The sequence below is a fragment of the Aquarana catesbeiana genome, linkage group LG02 (assembly GCF_042186555.1).
Source record: "Aquarana catesbeiana isolate 2022-GZ linkage group LG02, ASM4218655v1, whole genome shotgun sequence".
Taxonomy (NCBI): Eukaryota; Metazoa; Chordata; class Amphibia; order Anura; family Ranidae; genus Aquarana; species Aquarana catesbeiana.
The window spans coordinates 742,445,699-742,470,126 of NC_133325.1; positions in this window are offsets into that span (position 1 = coordinate 742,445,699).

Genomic DNA, 24,428 nt, shown 5'->3' on the forward strand with positions numbered 1-24,428 from the left:
TTCCATATATTTGCTTTATGTTAGACTTATTGATTTAATTGAAGGAACCCCCAAGCTGAGCTTAGCTTGCAGCAGCACAGTCATAGAAGCTCTAATTATAATTATGTTGAGCTTAGGTTTTGTTGATATTGTTCTTAGCTGGAAGATCAGTAGATGAAAGTGCTTTTTCAGCACACATGATGTCAGCACGATGCACCCAGCTGAGCATTATATTCCTGTAATAACGGACTGGAAAGACAGAACCTTATTAAGAAGCAGCGGTGTGTTTTTCTGCTTTGGGACCCTACAACATGGAAATGCTACTATTTTATCCATGTGAGATCCCCAGACAGGAGAAAAACATGCAAGTAAGCTTATATTGCATCGATTCATTTGCACTTTGTATTTCTCTTTTTTTTAATTTGCAGAGGCTTTATAGTCTTGAGGTTGACAATTTGGCATTTCCAGCTTTCTGTGTGAATATTGGGAGGAAATACAGTTGTAATGAATTGCATCACTTGTAGTGGTTGGCTTCTTGTCCTAGTGACACAAAAACAGTACCTAATAAAAGTCTAAAAATTCATGGAGCAATTTCTTTTCTACTTTTCTCTTTACTTATTTTACCCATTTGTTTAAGAAGGTTTCCACTTTCACAGAAAAAAATCACTGATTGTAGAGGTGCCCCAATTAGAACCAACAACACCCCATCTCTGAACCTAGGTAAAGCTTTGGGTTCCCACTCAGGCCTCTGTAGTTCTGTCCGGTGGATTCCGATGTGGGTGCAGGATGGGTGAGAGTCCCCATCAAGAGAATGCCTAGATCGCCGCACACCATAAAAAGCTGTTATATAAGTGATTGCAAGATCAGGCAGCTCCGTTTAAACCACATCCCCAACATGTTTCGCTCCGCCCCAGGGGCTTATTCATGGAGGTCCATGAGTAAGCCCCGGGGGTGGGACGAAACCTGCCAGGGGCATGGCTTAGGCAGAGCTTGCTAGGGCTGCTGTCAATTGATGGTTTGTATGGTGTGTGGCAATCAGGGCATTCTCTTGATCTCAACACCCCATCTCTGTTTCGCTGGTGTAACTAATCAGCTCCGAGGATACAAGCACTCAGCTAAGCTTTCCCTGGATGTCATGTCCTACTTTCTGCATCCCTGTGGTTGTCATTGCAGGTTATGTTGCACAGTCATGATCTGGATTCAGAGACCCATGGAAAGGCAAGTCGTCTAGGTGTTGTCCCTGGTAATGTCTATTATTTTCAAAAATAGCCAAAAGCGCTTTAAAATACCTTTGTGTTTATATGCCATAATTAGTTTGTGTCATGAACAGTGCCAATGCTTTAATGGTATTTTGTGCACATTTATACTTTCTTAAATGGAGTGCCTATGTGCAGCAAAATGTAGTACATGACCACTTTCCTGTAAAAGGAGGAACCATCATTCCCACAGGCCATCCCGTAGATTGGCTGCATTAAACTCAACAGGACAAAAAATGACACCTAAATGACCATAGAAGGAGGCAGGGCTTGTGCTGGGCCATTATTTCCTATGGCCTCCTTCACAGAAAGGACGGTAGAGGGGTGGTGAAAACAGGCCCCCTGTCTGTCCACTGGCAAGTTAACATTGCTGATGGACATGTCTATATCAACTGGCACGTTTAGCAGGCCACCAAACTCACCCCATTCAAGTCAACTGTGGTCAGGGTTACTGTTAGAAATCACATGGCCCTTACAGCCTACCTAACAGGGCCCCCTTTGACCCTGCCCTCAACCTCACCCCTGGCCCGCCTAGAAGCAAAATGCAGCTTTGTCTTCAAGTGATATATAATAATATAGAATACATATATAAACACCAATGTCCCCAAATGTGAAAAATATTTCAGGTCAAAATGAATGTGAAGAGATTAAATATATACATGAAAGTCCTATATTGAGACCAACGAGCATGATTTAAAAATCCATAGAACCAATATCAACAAAGTATGAATATTAAATTTTTATTAATATTTGATATTCATAAACTTTGTTGCTAAGCTGGCCATAGATGATAAGGAAAACAAATGGTTTTCTCCATCTGTCAAACAGGGACTGCCACACATGGATCGAAATTTCTGCTGAATTGGCTGAATTTCAGTCCATCTGTGGCCAGCTTTACTGACCAACCACTGTAAGGCAGGCCATAGATGATTTGATTTTCTTCCTGCAACCACAGGAAGAACACAATGATTACTACTAGCGGCTCTGTCCGCTGGCAATAATCACATGTAAAAATCTGAAATGTTGATTGTACCCAAGTCGATTGGTGGATCGATTTGGGTACAATCAGCCTGCCCATAGATGGTATGAATCTTGCCTGGTCCCTGCTGAAATGGCTGAGATTCAAACCATCTATGGCCGGCTTTGGTAGCAGAATTGATCAGATAGATTCAAGAACCTGTTCTAAATTCCATTTTTAGAAACAATACAAATTGTTGGGTAAAGACAAATAAGACATTACCTTTCTAGAGCTCTTAATGGATTTTGATGTTAAAGCCTTTGTGAAGCCATTCCTCCTCTTCTGTCTCCATTATAGGCTTCATGTACACTGGCAGCTCCTATACTAGTTTAGGAGCCTTTGTAATTTTTTTGCCAAAGCTCCTAAACTCAACTCTATAAAAGCCTATGTGTCCATGTACACATAGGCTTTAAGCAGAGTTTAGGAACTGCCGCGTTTAGGTGAGGTTAAACCTCCCTTTCCTGAACATTTTGGCCGCCAGCCGCGGGAAAACCCAAAACATGGCAAAAACTAGGCATTTGCTTTTTTGGCGCATTTTGCATTTTCCCATGGCTGCAGCCAGGGTAGGCTAGTATACATGTAGTAATGTGGTATAGCTTAGCAGGTCTGAGCCAGCAGCATCTGACAATGCAGTAGAAGCTCCTAGTAAGTGCTATCGATCACTATCATCTACTGAACAGGATCACCCACAGGCATCTCACGTACCAGGCTACAGGTAATCTCACTTCTATAAAAGGGAAGCAGGTAGAAAGGTCATTTTTTTTTTATATTTAGAGATGTTAACTCTTCAATATTGTTAAATTATATACATATGCCACCTACCTTCTCCAGACAGAGGGTGAATGTTCTGCTGGTTTTCTTTGCTCAGTGCAGCTGTGTTTGCTTTGCCCTTCCTAATCCTGGTAAGTTAATTAGCTTCTAGCCAAACCTAGACCAGCTGTATATGCATGCTCATATATGACAATGTATGGCAGAGATATTAAATTGTGATTTCCACTGGGATGAGAGGCTGATATGAATGGCTACATGTCCTCTGTAAGCTCTACAGCTTGTCTGTACTATATCTGGTTGGACCAGAGTACTCTACTGTTAATTCAGTTCAACATTTAAAGAATGCTTAATAAGTTTTATTTCTGAAATATGGCGAGACTTAAGTCTTGTACACACTACCCGCTGGGTTGAAAGAATAAAAAACTGGCAGATCAGGTCAGAGTCACTGTACTAACAATCCAATGCTAGTACAGCGATCTCCCCTGCTGAGATATTGTGTTCTGACAGGGGGGCGGCCCCTGTCAGAACATTTCAGTCAATGGCTGAGAGCTCTGATCGGGAACGGGTCAGCAGACCTTTTTCAGTCATGCTCCTTCTACAGAAGCAGTCCGAACAGCTGGCTTCTGTCGGACTGGCTGCAGCACATATGGGTCAAATTTCTGCCGGTTTCTATTGAACCGGCCATTGCCGCCACAACATTCGGCCCATGTGTACTAGGCTTTAAAGGAGAAGTTTACATATTCCATGCTGCAGCATCTGTCCCACATTGGCTCTAAGTGAGAGTGAGAACATGACCGCAGATCACCCAATTTTCTTTATGGCTACATGAACAAAAGTTGCTTGAAAAATTTTGTTGAGCCTGGTGGTACAGAGCCCCCCATGGAGCAAATTTCAGTCTGCGTTTGGCCAGCTTTAGGGAAGACACAAAAAGAAACAAGGCTTTACTTTTCTTGCCCTTTTGATATTTAAATATTGCATCTTCATACTACATAGCGAAGAGAGTATGTTTTGAGGCACACAAAGACACTATCAAAAGGTAATATGAAATTAGCCTCTTGCCAACCACGTTACACATAAATGCAGTGGCAAGGAGGAGATCGGGGATGTTCCTCCATCTCCTTTGTGTTCACCGATCTTAGCTGTTTACAGCGATCCTGGGCTCCCTGGAGGAACTTAAAAGCCTGGGAACTACCACAGGTGGTGGCAAGATGAGAAGAGTGTCCCTTGGCAGCAATGTAAAAGTGTTCAGGTGGCTGTAGAGCCGCCCGGATCACTTTTAGTAAACAGCTGATTGCTAGCTGTAAAAAAGACACCAAGATCAGCTATGCAGCTGCAGCAATGCTCCTGACCACTTGCCGACTGGACGTTTTATATGTATGGCGGTCAGCAAGTGTTTAATCAGCGAGAGTAGGTTGGAAGAGGATCTAAAGAGAAAGAGGAACCTGCAGGTCATGTGGGTGACATCTGAAGAAGGCAAGTATAAAAAAAAGATTGGGTTTTAATGACGAGCATAGGTCAAATAAATCTATAAAATCATTTATGATAACTTTTTATTTCTGTGTCCACCAGGTTTTATCTTCTCAGTGATCTTTGTTTTGGTATGTTGGTATTTGAATAAAATACATTAATATTGTGGTATTTGCATTTTGAATGAAATACAGCAAGAAAAACAATCCTACGCAATTAGAACAACCCATAAAATTGTGAAATTTAGTGGAAAATTGCAGCAGGATAAATGTCAGGTAGCTTGTGTGGCATTTGCAATCAAAGCATTTCCAATGAGTAATATTTCAGACATGGAGCATTGTATAACTTCTTCACAAAAATAAAGGATTGTATGCATCTCCAAAATATCCATTGTTCTACATAGAATACTTAAAGCAAAGGTCAATATGTTGTATAAAAGCTTCTTCATTTACATAATTATTTTTGCAGACTTACGTGATGAAACGCGTATTAAAAGTGTAATTTCACCACTGAGTACTTTTTCGGGAATAAATTGCAGTCATCAACCATAGAACTGTTTATCTTGTTTGGACTTTTTCTTCTTTCCTTTCGAAAATTACTGTCATTTGGGATTCTAACTGCAGTCTTAAAGTATAACTGAAGGCAAAACTTTTTTTTTACTTTTAGATTTTAGAGTAGAGGGGGACGAAAACACTTGTCAAGTTTTATTGCTGTCTGTGTCCTGGTTACGGAGATCCACCATCTCTATTTGTCTAGTTGATCTTTGTCACCAAAAATGAAAGTTAAAGAAATCCCCAATTTTGTGTGGTCACCAAAACAGGAGTAGAAAGGAAATCTTCCAATGGGGACACTAGGGCTTCTTTCACTTTGGAGTGATTTCCCCTCACTTACTGTTTTGGCTATGGGGCAGGAAGTGAAGAGAAAGGGGAATCTCAATGGAACACAGAAGGCAAACAACTGCCAGAGGTTATAATACATAATAAACAATAGAAAAAAAAAGTTTTGTCACCACTCCTGCACTTTCTACTACTCTATCCAAAACTCCAAAAAAAATAATAGCTTGTACATTGTTATAAGTACTGTATATCTTATATATGTAAATTCTTACAAAATGTATTTCTATGTATAAATCGTTTGCAATTCCATTTCTACGTGACGGTTACCATATTTGCTCATTATTTGCCATGCTCTGCTTCTTGCTTGCTAGAGCTACAAACTTGGTGGCCTATAAATCATGTGACAAATCTGAATGACTGAAAATATTACATTTTACAGTATGTGGTTGAGATTTCATCTCAACAGTTGCTAAGCAGACAGGCTGATATCCTTCCAGAGAGATATGTCATCAATCAATGGGTAGCTGGTTGGAACCTGCCATAAAACTTGACCTACAATGACGGTGATGTGCAGTACTTTGATTCTTGCTTCTCTCTCCACAGAAGACATTTGACCATGTATTTAGTATAAATTAGGATTATTCTTGTAGGGACCCTGTCGTTAACTAGAGTGTCCTTTGTTTAAATTTTGTGTTGACATCTTGGCCCTAGCTGCTTGAGCTCTGATTGTTTATAATTTCTAGGTTCTTTGGGTTTTCTCTCAGCTCCGAAAAACAGAATGGTGGCTACTCAGAAGGAGCATCTTCAGAGGAGTCAGCTATGCCAAAGAGTGTCCTTGAGCAGTTAGGAGAAGCTGCTGCCAAGTGGACATTGCTTGGGAACCTCATTTTTTCAGCATCTTAAAGTATCCTACTTATTTCATTGCCGTGCCCTGCTTATAAAGGTCCACAACTAGGCTGTGAGCGGGTCTGAAGATACTTAAAGGTAGATATGCACCTTAGCCTGCAGAGGTGTAACTTGAAGCTTGTGGCCCCTGCCGCTTCCACCACATGCTTGCCCCATTACCCTGTGCAGGTGAAACCAGAAGCACAGAGGGCCCAGGGCGGGCCTGGGTTGGCTCCTGCCGACTGTCCTGGACCCTCTGAGTTTACTAAATTACCTATGCAGGGGGATGAGGCAAGTGCTTTTCCTCATTGACATAGTGTATAACAAGGGCAGGCAATTGTCAAGAGGTGATGATCTACCCGAACAACATTAAAAGAGATCTAAGATAACCGTGGTTTGGTGCCCTTTTAAAAAAAAAAAAATTAACTAGCAAGGCCTCACTAAAAAAAAGGAAATCTTAGAAAAATATTCACTGCAAAAATATAAACTTAGCCTACCTTAAAAGTGGACAGTGTCAGTCAGTAGAGCAGTAGACCGTTTTAGTAGGGCAGTGGACAGTGTGTGAACAGTGTCAGTGGGGTAGTGGATTGTGTCAGTAGGGCAGTGGATGTGTCAGCAGGGCAGAGGTTAGTGTCAGTAGGCCAGTGGATGGTGTTAGTAGGGCAGTGGATATTTTTAGTAGGGCAGTGGACAGTATCACTGTATATAACATCACATAGGATGGATGAGAGGGGAGGACGGGCCAGCGGGGAACAGCATGGCACAAGAGGACCCATCACAGCCACTTTCCTCTGCCCCACTGTGCTCATTAATGTGTCCTCTTGCCCCCATGTAATATGCCCTGCTGTGCCCCATATAATGTACCTTCCTGCCTCCATGTAATATGGCCTGCTGTGCCCCATAATGTGCCCTGCTGCCCCCCTGTAATCTGCCCCCCTGCCCCCCCCCATAATGTGTTCTGCTGTACTCCATAGTGTTCCCCCTCTCCCATGTATTATACCCTGCTGTTCTCCATAATGGGCCCTCCTGCCCCATATAATATGCCCTGCTGTGTCCCATAATGTGCCTACCTGTCCCCATGTAATATGCCTTGATTTTCTCCAATAATGTGTCCTGCTGTGCCCCATTAAGTGCCCTCCCGCACCCATGTAATATATCTTAAAGTGCCCTATGTTGTGCCCTGCTGTGCCCCTTAATGTACCCTTCTGCCTCCCTGTAACATGCCCTGCTGTGCCCAATAAGGTGTCCTGCTGTGTTCCATAATATGCCCTCCTACCAGGGAAGTGCAGTCAGGGGAGGCAGGTGAGGCAGAACCTCACCTGCCTTGAGCATGAAAAAAAAAAAAAAAGATTGACTCCGAGGGTCATAGCTCAGCAAAAAATTGGGGGGTAGGTAGCTGAAGTCCTACCCCACCACTGGTCAAGTTGGAGCTCCTATCATCTATGGTTTCCGGAGATATGGGGCTCCTCGTGCACCCTGTCAGAAGCTAAATACAGAGCTGCCAGGTTAAATACAAGCTGGCACACTCTGTTTGCAGCAGACTGAGAGGATGAACTCATAGTGCCTCTCCTCACTTCTTGTCAGAGGCACTGAGCTATATGGACAGCTTGGAGTCTTGGACCAATGGTAAAGTACCATTGATCCAAGCTGTCCAATAAAAATGCTGCAGTGGAGATACAAGCTGGCACACTCTGCAGCAGACTGAGAGGATGAACTCATAGTCAGAGACGGCTCTCTAATTAGGCAAATTAGGCAGCCGCCTCAGGCCTCGCACTCACAGGGGCCTCGCGAGCGCCTAATTTGCCTGTGATCAATACTAATGTCGGCGGCGGCGGCTCCGCCTCCCCCGCCGCAGGGTCTCCGTGGCCCAGGGGCTGACTGACCAATCGGGCTCTGCCTGAGGGTCCCCTGAACCAATCATGGAGCATCCCGGTCTGATCGCAGCAGGTGCAGGGAGCGAAACAGCAAAGACTTCTAGGTGCCAGCAGCCGACTCCAGGTGCGATCTCAGCAAGGCGTGCGGGCAGCCATAGGGCACACAGCTGCTGAGCTGCTCCTTCAGTTTGCACCGCTCACCCCTGACCCGACCGCCAATACACTTCAGCAGTCAGGGGCAGAAACTACCCAGCAGCGCAGCCCCATGACTGTGAAGGAGCTTCAATGGATCCGATCTTCTGATGCTGCCTGGCCATCCGTCCGGAAAGAATGTGAGTGCCTGGCCATGCAGCCCTGAGCCCTCCTGTACTCCTGGATAGGAGGAGCGGCGGAGCCGCTGGGTATAGAAGAATTGATCTTTCCATATTCCTCCTGCAGCCGCTAAATGTTTGCAGGAGAGGTAGGAGAAACAGCATTCACTGGCTGCAGGAGGAATATGGAAAGATCAATTCTTCTATATGCAGCGGCCCCGCCGCTCCTCCTATCCAGCTTTCTTTGCTGCCCCCCTGGCTCCGCCCACCATGATCTCCTCCGACCTGACCCTGTGCTGTCTACTCCACCCCATGCTCTCGGTCCCCCATGTGCTCCCTTGATCCGCTCCCCATGATCTTCTCCGGGCCACCCCTGTGCTCTCCACCTCACCCCATGCTCTCGGTCCCCCATCCCATGCTCTCCGTCACCCCATGTGCTCCCTTGCTCCGCCCCCCATGATCTTCTCTGGGCCCCCCCTGTGCTCCCCATCCCATGCTCTCGATCCCCCATCTGCTCTACGCCCCCCCAATGCTCTCCACCACACCATGCTCTCAGCCCCCCCATCTGATCTCCACCCCCCCATGCTCTCCACTTCACCTTGCTTTTCAGCTCCCCCAATGCTCTCTTCCCCCTCCATGTGCTCCCTGGCTCCCTTTCCTAGTGCTCTCCACCCCACCATGCTCTCCATTCCCCCATGTGCTCCCTGGCTCTGCCCCCCACGATCTCCTCCGTCCCCCCTGTGCTCTCCACCTCACCATGCTCTCGGTCCCCCCATGTGCTCCCTGGCTCCACCCCCCATGATCTCCTCCACCCCCCTATGCTCTCCACCCCACCTTGCTCTCGGTCCCCCAATGTGCTCCCTTGCTGCCCACCTGTGCTCTCCAGCTCCCTCCCCAGTGCTCTCCACCACACCATGCTTTCGGTCCCCCAGTGCTCTCCACCCCACCATGCTCTCAACCCCCATCTGCTCTCCACCCCCATGCTCTCCACCTCACCATGCTTTCTGCCCCCCCATGTGTTCCCTGGCTCCCCCCAGTGCTTTTCACCACACCGTGCTCTTCGGTCCCCCCATGTGCTCCCTGGCTCCCCTTCCTAGTGCTCTCCACTGTGCTCTCCAGTTCCCCTCACAGTGCTCTCTGGCTCCCCCCCTATGCTCTCCACCCCACCGTGCTCTCAAGTCCCCCCCCACACTGCTCTCTGCCCCTCCATGCTCTCCACCCCACCATGCTTTCCAGCTCCCCCTCACAGTGCTCTTCAGCTCCCCCAGTGCTCTCTGCCCCCCATGTGCTTCCTGGCTCCCCCCAAGTGCTTTCTGCGGCACCTTGCTCTCCGGCCCCCCTAGTGCTCCAAGGCTCCTCTCCCTAGTGCTCTCCACCCCACCGTGCTCCCCAGCCCCTGTGCTCTCCATCCCCATTCTCTTTGCTGCCCCCCCCCAGTGCTCTCTGGCTCCCCTAGTGCTCTCTGCCACCCCACCAGTGCTCTCTGCCCCCCCCACCAGTGCTCTCTGCCCCCCCAGTGCTCTCTCGCTCCCCCAGTGCTCTCTTGCTCCCCCCTACTCTCTGCCCCGCGTGCTCTACACCCCCCCCAGTGCTCTCAGCCTGGCTGCTCTCTACCCCCCCAGTGCTCTCTGCCTCACTCCCATGCTATCCGCCACCAATGTGCTCTCGGCCCCCCTCACCTCCCGCAGCTCTGCAAGGTTCCAGTTCCTTTCTCCCACCTGTTGCTGTAGGGGATCTCTCAGGGTGGAGAGCGGGGAGGGGACCAGTCTCATGGATTGCTCAGTATACAATGCCTGGGCCCCTTTTTTTGCCCCAGTCCAGGCATGGTGGGGAAGGTGAGCAGCATCGGCAGCAAGGACCGATAGCCCTGGAGGAGAAGAGCTCTGAAGACCTCCCAGGGCCGGAGAACAGGCAGACTGGGGCCCAGAAAACAAAGACGGGCAGAAGGTGCTGGCGGCCAGGGACCACTCAATCTCACAGCAAACAGATCCTCTGGAAGGAGGAGAACACTGTCCCCACCCGGAAAACAAGAATGGACCCTGCCTGCTGCTGGCTGTGATGAACATCCTGCTGGCATGGAAGGTACTGTACCAAGCATCACACAAACCTTCCCACAGGCAGGGACTGCAGACTGGGACATGGGGCACAGAAAGGGCTGCAGACAGGGACAGGGCTAGGGATCTCTCTATCACCCCTCTCTCTTTCTCACCTCCCCCTCCCCCCCCCCCCCGGCATTGGCTGCATATGTCTGATGGGTGAGGAGGGTGCCCTGGAAGTGATACTGATCACCTATACGCTAGATCCGTGCATCTTTCTGCAGACATTTTTCTTGCTTGAATTATTTTTCCCATTATGGGCGTGAGTGGGGCCTCATGTCTAAGTTTTGCCTAAGGCCTCACAAAGCCTAGAGCCGCCTCTGCTCATAGTGCCTCTCCTCACTTCTTGTCAGAGGCACTGAGCTATATGGACAGCTTGGAGTCTTGGACCAATGGTAAAGTACCATTGGTCCAAGCTGTCCAATAAAAATGCTGCAGTGGAGGCATGCCTCTCACTCAGAGCAGTGTCATTGAAGGGGCATGTGTCTAAAAGACAAATACTTGCTTCCAGCCCAGCCCTCTTAACTACAAGGAAGAAACATGTGTTTATGTGTATAAGATTTACCCACAATCCCATATTTTTCTCACACAGTTAAAGCGGAGGTTCACACAAAAATTGAACCTCCACTTTTCGGAACCCTCCCCCCCTCCAGTGTCACATTTGGCACCTTTCAGGGGGGAGGGGGTGCAGATACCTGTCTAAGACAGGTATTTGCACCCTCTTCCGGGCATAGACTCCCACATGAGTCTACGCCACTTCCCGTCCCCCCGCGCTGTCTGCTGTGACACACACGGGTCCCAGAGACAGCAGGGACCATTCGGATTGCGCAGCGCGACTCGCACATGCCCAGTAGGGAACCGGGTAGTGAAGCCACAAGCCTTCATTTCCTGATTCCCTTACCAAAGATGGCGGCAGCAGCATCCGAGGACTGAGGGACGGTTCGGCCTCGGGTGCCGACATCGCTGGACCCTGGGACAGGTAAGTGTCCTTATTTTAAAAGTCAGCAGCTGCAGTATTTGTAGCTGCTGACTTTTAAAAATAAAAATTTCGCGGGACTCCCGCTTTAAGAGGGAGAATGAGAATCTACTGCTGCTGAAAAGGTACAAGCTAAATCATATATTATTATGCTATATGTTATAAGATAATCATTTATTATTTACCTATTTACTGTGAAATTACTGGTTTGAAGTTATAACTTCAAACTTCAGTAATTTGTCTGTTAAGCCACCTGCTTGAGTACAGTTTTTGAAAATATAGTAAATTACCTTAAACAACAATATATAATAATTATTTGTATATTTATGTATACTTACTTATGGTAATTAACCCCTTGCCACCCAGGCCAATTCTGACACTTCTCTCCTACATGTAAAAATCATCATTTTTTTTGCTAGAAAATTATTCAGAAACCCCAAACATTATATATATATTGTTTTAGCAGACACCCTAGGAAATAAAATGGTGGTCATTGTAACTTTTTATGTTACATGGTATTTGCACAGCAATTTTTCAAACGCTTTTTTTGGGGAAAGAAACAGTTTAATGAATAATAAAAAAAACACTAAAGTTAGCTTTGATTTATTTTGTATACTATGAATGATGATGTTACGCCGAGTAAATAGATACCTAACATGTCAGGCTTTAAAATTGCGCACACTTGTGGAATGGCACCAAACTTCAATACTTAAAAAATCTCCATAGGTGACGCTTTAAATTTTTTTACAGGTTACATGTTTAGAGTTACAGAGGAGGTCTAGGGCTAGAATTATTGCTCTCGCTCTAATGTTCGTGGCGTATGTAACTTGTGTGTATCTGGCTCTGATACTAGCCAGTGCCTCACTAGCCACTGACCTCACTGCACGTCCCCACCTTCTACCTCATGTAATATGCCCTGTTGTTCCCCATAGTATGCCCTGCTGTACCCCATATTGTGCCCTGCTGCTCCCCCTAAATGTGCCCTGCTCCCCCCACCCCTATTTAATGTGCCTGATGTTCCCCCCAACGTAATGTGTCCTGTTGTGCCTGTTATGAAACCCTGCCCTAGATGCTTGATAGTCGGGCACTGTTGGTGGGTAGGTGAGTGTCTGGGTGGAGCTACAGGGCAAATCACCTGTAGAAAGCCTAGGAGGGCACACAAGAAAATCAGCAGCTGCTTAGGGTATCAGTGCTACATCCTATAAAACTAGACTCAAAGTGATTGTAACTATCACCTTACAAAACAACCCATTCAGGCAAAATATTTTTGTATAGATTAAAAAAAACAAACATTTTTTCCCATGTTTATAAGTGATCACATTCCCCCTGTTCTCAGCTGCATAAGAGCTGGGGGAGGAAGCAGCACCCTGAGCTTCCCAGTGAACATCTGTGCGGGGGGGGGGAGGTTTTAAGGACAAGTATGATCATTGCAGGAGAGTACACTGAGTTACCAGCACAGCTATAGAACTGACCAAGGTGTGCTCTCCTGCTTAGTGGTTAGTTTTTATTAGGGAAGCAAGGGGACTGGCAGGATCACCAGGGATTTCACATTAAGGAAAGCAATACAAAGAGAACAGGATACTTTCTCATTCAAGCACATGGTACAACAGACACATATCAGGAATATTAAATTATGGAGGTAACACACGCTTTAATACACATATAGAGAAAAAATAATTAATGCAGTTCTGTATCTATTATTGCATCAATAAATGTATTTTTTTGAATGTATGCAGTGTAAGTACCAGAATTTCACCTGGTATCAGCCTCTTGCAATTTCTAGAACAACAGAGCTCAGACTTATAGAGAAGGAGTAGCAGCACACAAAGCCAGTCGGTTGTGATACAGTGCTCATGTGCTAACAGGGAACATGGTGATAGGATAGTAGAATAACAGAGAGGTGACCTCATCGGTCTGTTGCTTCTCCCCCATTGTCAACAAAGAATGGGAGGAATGAGACCTGTAAGTGTTACTTGACAACAGCAGAGAAAAATCAGGTCTTCTGCTCTGCTAGACAGTGCTGTGTTGTATGGCAGAGCTATGTAAATCTCAGAACTGGTTTGACAGAAATACAAATTCTGTGGCTGGTAAAACAGTGTATTTGAGTTTTGAACAAGAAAATACAATCCAAAAGAGAATGGAAAGTGCAATAAGTAATTCGTAACAAGACAAAGAATAGAAAAGCAGACAGTGTTCATACTGATGATTAGGAAATCACAATAGAAGTTTACAAATGTTAACATCACTGGCAAACTGGTCTCAAGTATTGATCAACTCTATGAGGACGAGGACTTGAAAATAGATGCGAGTGGTAGAAGGGATTGCTCCTACAATGTCCATACTAAATAAGGTAGGTAAAAACAAGTGTTATCAAACAACGGAAGATATGGAAAGACCAGATGTACAGCAATAGCGAGCAACACAAGAAGATGAGAAAGAAGATATGGAAGGAGTGGAAGGGAATAGAAGAAGGAGAAAGTAGGGGGAGGAAAAATGGAGAGGTAATGACCCAGCCAGGTACAGCTACTTACATAATTCCTTTCTTTGTTCAAAGAGAGAGCAGTGATCGGGCAAGAGCAAGGTCACTGTTGTTTTCTAACCAGGAGGACCAAATTTTAGGAAATTTTGAATGCATACTGTTTAATATAGAAGTACGTTTTTCATGAATCGTAGTGCCCTTAACCTGCTGCTTCACCAATGGAAAATTCAGGGTTGGCTGCTGCCACACTCTAGCAATAACTTGATGGGGGGCAAGAAAAATAAAAGATAGCAGTTTCTATTTAACTTGAGTAAGATCAGCAATGGGTCTATGAGGTAGTGCTTTGAGTGATATTTGTGTTAAAGGCAAAACAAAATCAATTATACGCCCGCATCCAAAGACGCTGGACCTTGGAACATTGCCTTCAGATAAGGTACATTGTTCCCAGAACTGCACAGCCATGGCAGCAAAAAGGTGAGAACGTGGGTGTAAATTTAGATATCTGCTTCAGGGTCATGTACCATTAAAACAGTACTTTATGGCCATTTTCTTGAACTATAATATTAGAAGACCAAGTGGCAGCAGCTGACCAGATTTTGTTCCAGTCTGAAATTCCTAGTGTTTTCCAAGTTTTCAGTCCCAGGTAAGGATATAGTGAGGTTTAGAACTGAGGGGAAAAGGAAATTAAGGCCATATATAGGCTTTCAAAGAGGGTCGAAAGGGTTGGGTCAATTGTGACATTTTTGAGGAGTGTACATATAAAGTGCGTAATCTGAAGTAGTCTAAAACATGCGTGTGTAAGCAGGTGTCTCCAAGGGATTTTTCTATGTTCTCTATTTAATCATTGTAGTCACGGCCGTCTTTAATATTGATTGAACCCTGGGCAAAAATTTTCTTGCCCCCCCCCCATGCAGTTTTGTTCTCCCCCTGCTCTGAGACATACAATAAATACAGCTAGATTTAAAATCCGTTTACTGAATCAGAACAGGCAGCAATTGCGATTGACTGCCAGAGGTTATAGTGTATCATTACCACTCACTGGCTGGTTGCTAGAGGTTACAGAACACATTACAGCTCACTGATTAGTTGCTTGCATGATTTCTGCTTGTTGATTGGTTGCTAGAGATTACTGTACATCAACACTGCTCACTGGTTGCTAGAGGTTACTGCACATCATTATTGCTTACTGATTGGTTGCTAGAGGTTACAGCACATCATCTCCTCACTGCCTGCACACAATGGACTGCGGAGGTGAGGGGACCCATTAATAGACAGAAAATACCTAGGGATCCTAGGACTCCTGGGATCAGTGGCAGTGCTGGGGGGAGGGGAGGGTGTGATCAATGGCAATGCTGATTTTTTTTTTATGGACTACCAATATAAAGAGGCATTTCAACACTGGCCATCAATGTAATATGGGTTTACACTGACCATTAATGTAATAGGGGTTTACACTGACCACTAATGTAATAGAAGCATTCACAGTAATCACCAATGTAAGGAGGGATTTACACTGACCACCAATGTAAGGGCGACATTCACACTGGCCACTAGTGTGAATGAAAGGATTCTACACCAAGCACCAATGTAATGAGAAGATTTACACTGACCACCAATGTAACTGAGACATTTAGCCTGTGTTCACATTTGTGTGTGTCGGGAATGCATGCAAAATCGCTTTCCTGTCACCACAGAAACGTGCTGCCCTTTAGCATCTGCTGACGTGTCTTGGCACCGTGGGATTTTGAAAAAGGGTTTGGGACTTTCTTCCACATTTGTAGCGCATAGAGCAGCCCATTGAAATGAATAGGCTGGGCTACATGTGACCTACATCTTTATACACCCTGTCAGTACACCTTTGCATCCTAAAACCCATGCTAGCCTCTGCACCCTAAACCTCCCCCATCCTCTCCACTCCAATCCCCTTCCCCTTTAACTCTACCTGCCTCCTCTGCTCATCTTTGCACCCGACTTCCTTACCTCTATACATGCCCTCCTTGCTCACCTGTGCACCCCAAACTGTAATTCCTTCTCTGTCTACCTCTGCACACCCCACACTACCATCCCCCCACTAATTTGCTTACCTTTGCAGAAAAGGCTGATGGTAGGCTTAATGACCACAGTTGTAGGCAGAACTTTCAAGCATGCCCCTTTATCTCCCCAGTGGGCAGCATTCAGTATAGGTGATGGTGGATATGACCTCAGGGGGCAGATATACACATGAATACCGCCTCTATTTACATATTAATGCTGCTGCTATTTACATATCAATGCTGGTATTTACAAGTAAACACAGGGTCTGCATATGAGTCGTCTGTACACAACAATAGGGCAGAGCTGGCCGGCATTAGTAACAGAACTTCACACTGAGATATCAGGACACAGCATGGGACTAAAACCGCAAGGGATGAGGGAAATTAAACTGGGATAGTTGGCAAGTATAAGGCAGCTGGTTTGGGCCCCACAACAATGACAGGTCCCAGGGCAACTGTCCTTTTTGCCCTGCCTTAAAGACGGCTCTGATTGTAGTTTTGGTTGTTTTATTACATTTCTTTGTGTAACTGAATATTCTAATGTGAGCAGTGGTGGCCCATCCTTTGGGTCCACAGGGGCGCTACCCCCCTATCCATGTGTCTGGCCCGTAATCTATATGCGGGGTGCCGGATGCATGGATTTGAAGGTTTTTTTTTTTTTTTAAGCACGTGATTGGAGCCAGAGGCTCTAATAGACTTCAAAAAAGGATGGGCTTGGGGCGCAGAGACCCGTTTCCTGATTGGCCAAAAAGGAGAAGGCGAGGAGGAGGTAGGAAATAAACAGCCGCTGGGAATCCTCTGCCCGTTGCCTGGAGGGAAGCGATGTCCGTGACATCCTTGGGGTAAGTGCCGGGCTGGTAACCCACCCTTCTGCCACTGCTAAATTGACTCTAGGACTATTTCATCTTGATAAGGTATGACTACCTCAAAGGGCACCGAGGGGCACCAGGATACTTACTAATGGGCACTTAGAAGATCTTGTACAGAAATGTATATGGAAGACATCTTGTGTTGACTGGTCTGAAGTTACTTGAGGACAACCTTAAAGGGGTGCATGAATGACTTATCATAAAGAACAAGGCTTGTGTAGGGGACATAAGCAGCCATCAAGTCAGGTAGCAGCAACTTGGCAAAGGTGACGGAAGGCCCCAGTAGTGAAGGATTTTGTGTGCTTAGGATTCTTCCCTACCAATCGGAACCCCAGTTCTGGGTCTAGGACAGACTCAGCAGTACCGGCTCAGAAATGCTATAAAGGAGAGAGGAGTTATGAAGTGTATTGAAGAGTTCTTATCCGGAGTGCATAGAGTGTGGTGAGGATATGATATTTAGGAGTGAACCATCTAAAGAGTACAGAAGTTGGGCCACTAATTACAAGGAGTCAATTGTGTACACTTGTAGAGAAGCATCACTTTTAAAGTGTTACTAAACCCACAACAGTAAATTCTGTCTTTATATGCAGAAAAGCATGCTTGTTATACTCACTGTGGAACTTAAAGTGGTTGTAAACCCTTACAGACCACTTTGACCTACAGGAAAGCCTAGATTAAGGCTTACCTGTGGGTCCAAGAAATATCTCCTAAACCTACAAGGTTTAGGAGATATTTGCAAAAAGACAGGCAGCGCTGTCTACGGTGCATGCGCTGTAGACAGCAGCGTGCAGGCGCTCTGAGCATGCCGCTGCTAACGGCGATATGCCGTTAGTGACGTAATCGTGGCTAAGGCCAATCACAGCGCTGGAGCCACGATACCCGGAGAGAAGATGGATGCTCCGTAGCAGAGGAGACAGCAGTGACATCGCAGGCTCCTGTGTCAGGTAAGTGGCACATAATGGGCTACTATGTGATGCATAGTAGCCCATTATGCTTTACCTTTGCAGGGAAACAAGAAGGAAGTAAACCCATCAGGGTTTGCTTCCTCTTTAAGGGGTTAATCCTCTGCACTGTATATAAAGGCTCTTTGATCCTATATGGACAGATGCTTCCCTTCTGCATTGTTTCTCTTGGCAAGGCCAGAAAATACAGTGAGGTTAGTCCTCCTGCACATGCTCAGTTTGGTCTCTATTGCTGGAGAGAACATTTCCTTGTTCTCAGAGCTAGCCAGGTCACATGACATCACACATGTAGGTGTATATACAGGCTATAGTGGAAATCTCCTCCTACCTGAACACACAGCTCTTGACAAACTCTGCAGGTTATCATGTGACCGTGGTATACAGATCAGCCAAAAATGTATATAGTGGTAGTATTTTAATATAAAAAGAAGATTTATAAGCTGTGGGCACTGCATATTACTGGGTTTAGTAACACTTTAAGATGGAGTGCTGCCCTAAATGCCAGCTTTGTGTTGTTTGTGTTGTTTGGTAGTCTCGGCCTGCCCTCTCTCTGGGTCCCCACTTGGGCGCGGTAAGCCCCACCCACATGTGTGAGGGAACTTCCAGTGCTCCTTTCATGCTAAGTGGTCATGTATGTTACCTTTAGTAAACCACCAAGAAAAGATTAGAGGGTTTTCTAACACCACAAGGAACATTGGATTATGAAGAATACCCAGGAGCAGAAGGTGAGATCAATTTGCTGGAATCATTTAACTGAATCTCAAAGCTTTATTGCTCTGGGGTCAATGCTGTAATGTGGGCTCAGTGATAGGGGGCTATGGGTGGGAGGAATCCATACTAAGTTAAAGATCAGAGTAGGGGAGGAAAAAGTTTTACTTAGAAGTGTACTTAGAAGTTTGGTTGGAGTTCAGCTTGAATAGATCAGTAAGTGTACTGAGATTAAGAAAAATGAAGTGAACTTTCTGACTCTAGCACAGGTGCAGCATTTGCCGAACACAGTATTAATAACTCAAAGACTAAGTTCACATTTGTTCTGGAATTGCTCTATAAAATATGAAACAACGAGCATGTAAAATGTGAAATAAAAAAATGACTGTCTGGTAAACATTACAGTTGTAACTCAAAATGTCTACTCATAAAATATACTATTGTTCCCTAGAAAAGAAAAGAACATATATTTAGTGGTTGACTTGTGATTGAAGGTGGCTAAATTCAGCTGCAACATCATGTATAGAATTTTAATCTGAATACAAGAGCCTCTTTCGTTTTTAGTATTTACAAGTGCTATTTATGAGTGCTGCAAGCTAGGGTCTATATACTGAGGACAATTCTTTATAAGACCATGAGGTCTGGAGGCCTGCTCTCCTCTCTCATCGCTATCTACCAACATTCCTATTTGTACACATACCCACTTTCCTTTAAAGTATTTTTTAAAACTCACACTTTTTTTTATTATTTTTCATAGAGTAGGAAAGAGTTAAGGCGCGTACACGCGATCGGATTTTCCGACAGGAAATGCTTGATGACAGGCTGTTGGCGGAAAATCCGGCCGATCCGGCCGTTTGTACATTCCATTGGACAATTGTCGGATTTTCCGCGGACAAATGTTGGATGGTAGGCTTTAAAATTTTCCACGGACAAATGTCTGTTGTCGGATTTTCCGAGCGTGTGTACACAAGTCCGTCGGACAAAAGTCCAAAGTACAAACACGCATGCTCGGAAGCAAGGACGAGCCAGAAGCAGTCGGTCTTGTAAACTAGCGTTCGTAATGGAGAATTAACATTCGTGACGTGGCAAATTATGAAATCTCGAAATGCAGTGCACATTCTCTTCTTCTTTATTTAATGGGATAATAATGAAGCTGCTTTGCTGGTGATACTGATGGAGTTATGGCAAACGTATTTTAAAAGACTTTTATTTTCTAGTGATATGAAGAATAATATTATTATACTTTTTTTTTTGGGCAAGTTACCACAACACCATTATCCCGTAGTTTTTAAGATCAAAGATACAACTATGTTGGTGTCCCTTGTCAGTTTTACATTGTATTTTTTTAAATGTAACTGCCTACTCCCAAACTGTCATTTAAAGTAAAACACATAGCATTATTCTACACAATTTTTTTTATTGTGCATTAAAAAAGCAAACAAATAAAATTAGACATGCTATCTGCCAATAGAACTTAACCAAAAAGTACATTCTATGCATCCAAAAATATAGAAAATATACCAAATCAAATCATTATTCAACCAAAAAATAAAATAAAAGCATCATGCATGTGTCCTGCTTCTTAATATAGGGGGTCCATCATCTGGATATAATTCCGAAAATCATCCAGATTATTCTCCTGGAGCTCCCGCAGCAAAGGCATATGATATAATTGGTCACGATTAATAAAACAACCAATTTTTGGTCCAAGAAAACCTCCTCCTCCTGTTCCTGAACTGGACTTTGGTCAAATAACTGGGCCAATAACTCCAAAGCCAATAATAAATAACACATTATCTCCTCCGATTCCGCAACATGGCTGGTTGACGAATGGCCGTGCAGAAACAAACTGAAAAGCACGAACTGAAAAGCGCTAAATGAAAAGCGCGAATCAACACTCAACAAACTTCTACTAACATGAAATTAGCATAAGGAGCCTAAAGAGTGGCGCTAAAGAGCTGAAAAACCACGTAGTATGTCACTACGTTCGTGTTTGTTGACCGACAAATCCTTGCCCTTTGTATGCAAGACAAAATGCAGGCACACACCTTCAGACTAAAGTCCGAGGTTTTGTCTGCAGAAAATAAGATCGTGTGTACGAGGCTTTAGACCCTCTGTCAGGTTTTTAATTGTTTTCACGACAGCAGAGCACTGAGCCCTTTAAATATCAATAGAAGATCAGAGTTTGTCCAATACAAAGGGATTTGCACAGCTCTCTGGAGGACGGGTGCAAAAAAAGCAACCCATATTCCAATCACAGATAGAAGCCCAATTCCAGGAAATCATAAAATTCTTCGCATTGCAGGGCTTAGATGCTCATGTAGGTCTAGGGGAAAGTAAAAGCACTTTTACTTACCCACTCCTCTGCTTTCATGGTTGACGGCTTTCCCCCATGCATTGGTCTTGATGAGGTCCAAACCTTAGACAGGTAGAACGTGGGTGAGAAGATGCTGCAGGGACCAGTCCAACAGCATAGAAGAATAGAGGATTGGGTAAGTATATCTACTTTTCCATGCCCTCTAGACCTAAAGAAACAGTTAATCCTTACAGTGTGGGGCAGCTAGGGTTGCCACCCGTATGGGAATGACCCGGACAGTTCGGGTTTAGGCACTTGTGCCTGGGTTCTTGTCCTCCTGATACCCAGACACAGTCAGTTCCAACCTGTCAGGCAGGGCCGGTACACAAGGGGGGAAGCCAAAGGGTCACCTTCCTGCCCCGGGTGCAGTGTTGAGGGAGGCGCAGTGGCCGCTTCAGTTCCCCCTGCATGATCCAAACTCTCAGCTTCTGTCCCATACTCTCAGCCCACCACCTCCATCGGCATCTTCTGTCCCTACCCACCTCCTACCAGCCCGCTGGAACGTAGTCTTGGGAAGTGCTACATGTGTAGGGAAGTGCTACAGGTGGTGGGTAGGCCAGTGGTCAGGGATAGAAGCCTGCAGAAGATGCAGAAAATGTCTGAACTACATCCCCAACAGAGCTAAGAATACTAAAGCAATGCGGTGGGCGGGCTGACAGACTGGGACAGAAGCCGACTGAAGATGCAGAGATTAAACCCAAGAACACAGACGAATTACAGGTACAATGCAACTATTATCTGCACTTTTCTGAGCACTGTGAATATGTTTGCTAAAAAGGAGAGTACTCTGTGAAAATATTTTTTAAAGTGACTTTGTGCTGTTTGGTGAATTATGTTGGAGGCACTGTGCTATATGTATTTCCATTTAGTTGACTATTATGTCAGATTCACACCAATGTGTTTGCTGTGACTTGTATTTGTGTGGGTACAGTAGCCCATTCATTTAAATGGGCTGCTGTACCTGCAGGAAACACAGGAAAAAGGTCCCTGCACTTTCAGGAAAACAGTCTCAGCTTTTGCACCATGCAATTTCCCACATCTTAAAATGTGCTGCATCTTGAGATGCGTTAGGGGGTGCCAATAAGAATAAATGGCAGCCTTGCGTGTCTGTAAAAAAACTGGGAACTTTCCCTATAAGTGGTTGTGGGTGTGGGAATAGGTGCCATTTACACGCACATGCAACCACCCGCAACAGTGTGAACCTAGCCTTGGGTTCATTTAGAATTGCAGTTGGGGGCAATAAAACATGCTGCTGAGCCTCATTGTACGGCTCCCTATCATTCCCCCCATTTAAGCTGAAGAGCTAGCAGCTGGAGGTGTATGGAAGGCACTGCTGCAATATTTGGTTTGCAGTTGTAGCAGGAATTATACCCCCTCCCGTCACTTTCAGCATGCACTATCGTCTGCTGAAGAAAACCTGTTCAAGTGAATGGGGCCACACTGCAAACTCCCCGCAACTGCATGCAATGCCCACAGTTGTAGTGCAGCTTGGGGGGTTCAAAACAGGTGGTGAGGAGGCAGCATATTGCCTACATATACCTACTGTGGGCATTAGAAAGAGGATGCCTACTGAAAACACACCTCAGTCTCAGCACAGTGCCACTAGGGAGTGAGGGCAGACTGCCTTCTCCTTGTCTCCCCTTGTTATATGACATATCATGGAGAGGGAAAGACAGAGAAGCTGCCTTCATTCTCAGCGGGTGCCACACTGCTACCGAGATGTGAACTGTCAGTACACATGGGGGAGGGGGGCACAGTTTGTCATCTTTGCCCATGGCACTGAATGACCTTGTCCCGGCACTGCCATTGGGTATCTGTCCTGGGGATGGAGCCAGTGTGGGAACTCAGTGGGGGGTATCCTCTTCCTGTGCACCCTCTCCTTCTACCTTCGCCCCCCCCCCCAGTCTGTGAATGCTTTGCAGTCATTGGTTGCTAGGACTGCTGGCATCCTAGCAACCAATGACACATTTGCCGCTGTACACACACGTGGGTTTTTATTAGAACCACTCCGCTTCCCAGGCAGCTTCATGCCCTAACTCCGGCCGGTTCCCACTCACACAGCAGCTCCAGTGACTGTCCCTCCTGCCGGTAAGGCATAGACAATACAACAGAATAGGATGCTATAAGGGGGGTCTCTCTCTAATAAAGGTCTCTATGGGGGGTGGGGGCACTGAAATAAGGGGACTCTGAGCTAATGTGGGGTGCTGACTGCTGATCTAGGAAAAAAAATGGCATGTGCCGCTAAAGTGTTTGGGTTTGGCTTGAAGAAAAGGTGGCAACCCTAGGGGCAGCTCCACTGCAAGGTAGAGTTTTTTAGTTTCCTGGAGTTGGGCTTAAAAGAATGTCTAAACTCAAAAACAAAAATGTAATATACTGTAGCACACCAGTCCTTAGATGTGGTTGCTCTATGATTTTTCATTTTCAGGCTTTTTTTCTCTTTATTCTCACCTTCTGTTTTAGGGTGACAATGCTGTATCTATGGATGAAGAATGTTGTCACCCTATTCTGCTCTCCTGATTTGGACTACAAACTCTTCTCCTCCTCTCCAGTACATGCGTAAGAGGAGCTATGTATATTACAGAGGATAACATTTTAGTTCAGTTTTCAGTGTGGTGCAAGGGTAGTCACAAAGATACTGGTTCTCTTTTAGAATCAACAGGTGTTTTTTGTACTTGAAAAATTAAAACAAATGCAGCCACCATATCTAAGGACCGGTAAGGTGCAATATATTACATGTTTGTTCTTGGGTTCAGATCATGAAGGAAGGTGGAAAGCACAAGGACAGTGAAAGTCCAAAATACATTTTATTTAGTAGGTGTATCCCTTAGCTAGGGGCAGCTGGCAATTTTTCTTGCTCCTGCATCAGCCTTGGAATCTGAGTGGGCCCTCAACATTATCACATACTAAATATTGTCATCTATCCCAGAACCAGCAGGGAAGAAACCTACAGGATAAAGTAAGAAGGTAAGTAGTCTTTTGCATTAAGCTTCCTAAACCTGCCATTCTCAACCAGAGAGGTGTCCAGGGGTTCTTTGATCTGTGGCTGATTGACCTCCCACTTGGTGGAACCAGCTGAATGACACACCGATGATCTTTTTAGCTGTCTGTTAGGCCTCGGTTATACTTGGGGTGCTCTCTGAAGAGTGATCGGCACTTGGAGAGCACTTGATGAGCAGTGTGAAAGCAGTGTATTGCCTTCTCACCATCTGTTTTAATCCCCATGTAGCTCTACCCCCTAGAGGGCCACTGAATTTTTGGGTCCCCCTATTCCTGCACAGCCGGGAACATGCATTTTCCAACTTTCACACAGTAACTAGTTAATGGGCTTGTTTTTGTTGGTTCATTGAGGGAAACATCTTGCATGGGGATGAGGAAATATGGGATGCCCAACTTGACGTGGTAGAACAACTTGAGGACAAACTTCCTTCTCTATGTACACAAAAATGCAGATCCTGGACTGTACATCCTTCAGAGTGAAATCAATCTCTGACGGATCAATAGCAACATCTCCTCTTCTATGGGCTCTATGTTCCCTTGCTGAAATATAGCAAA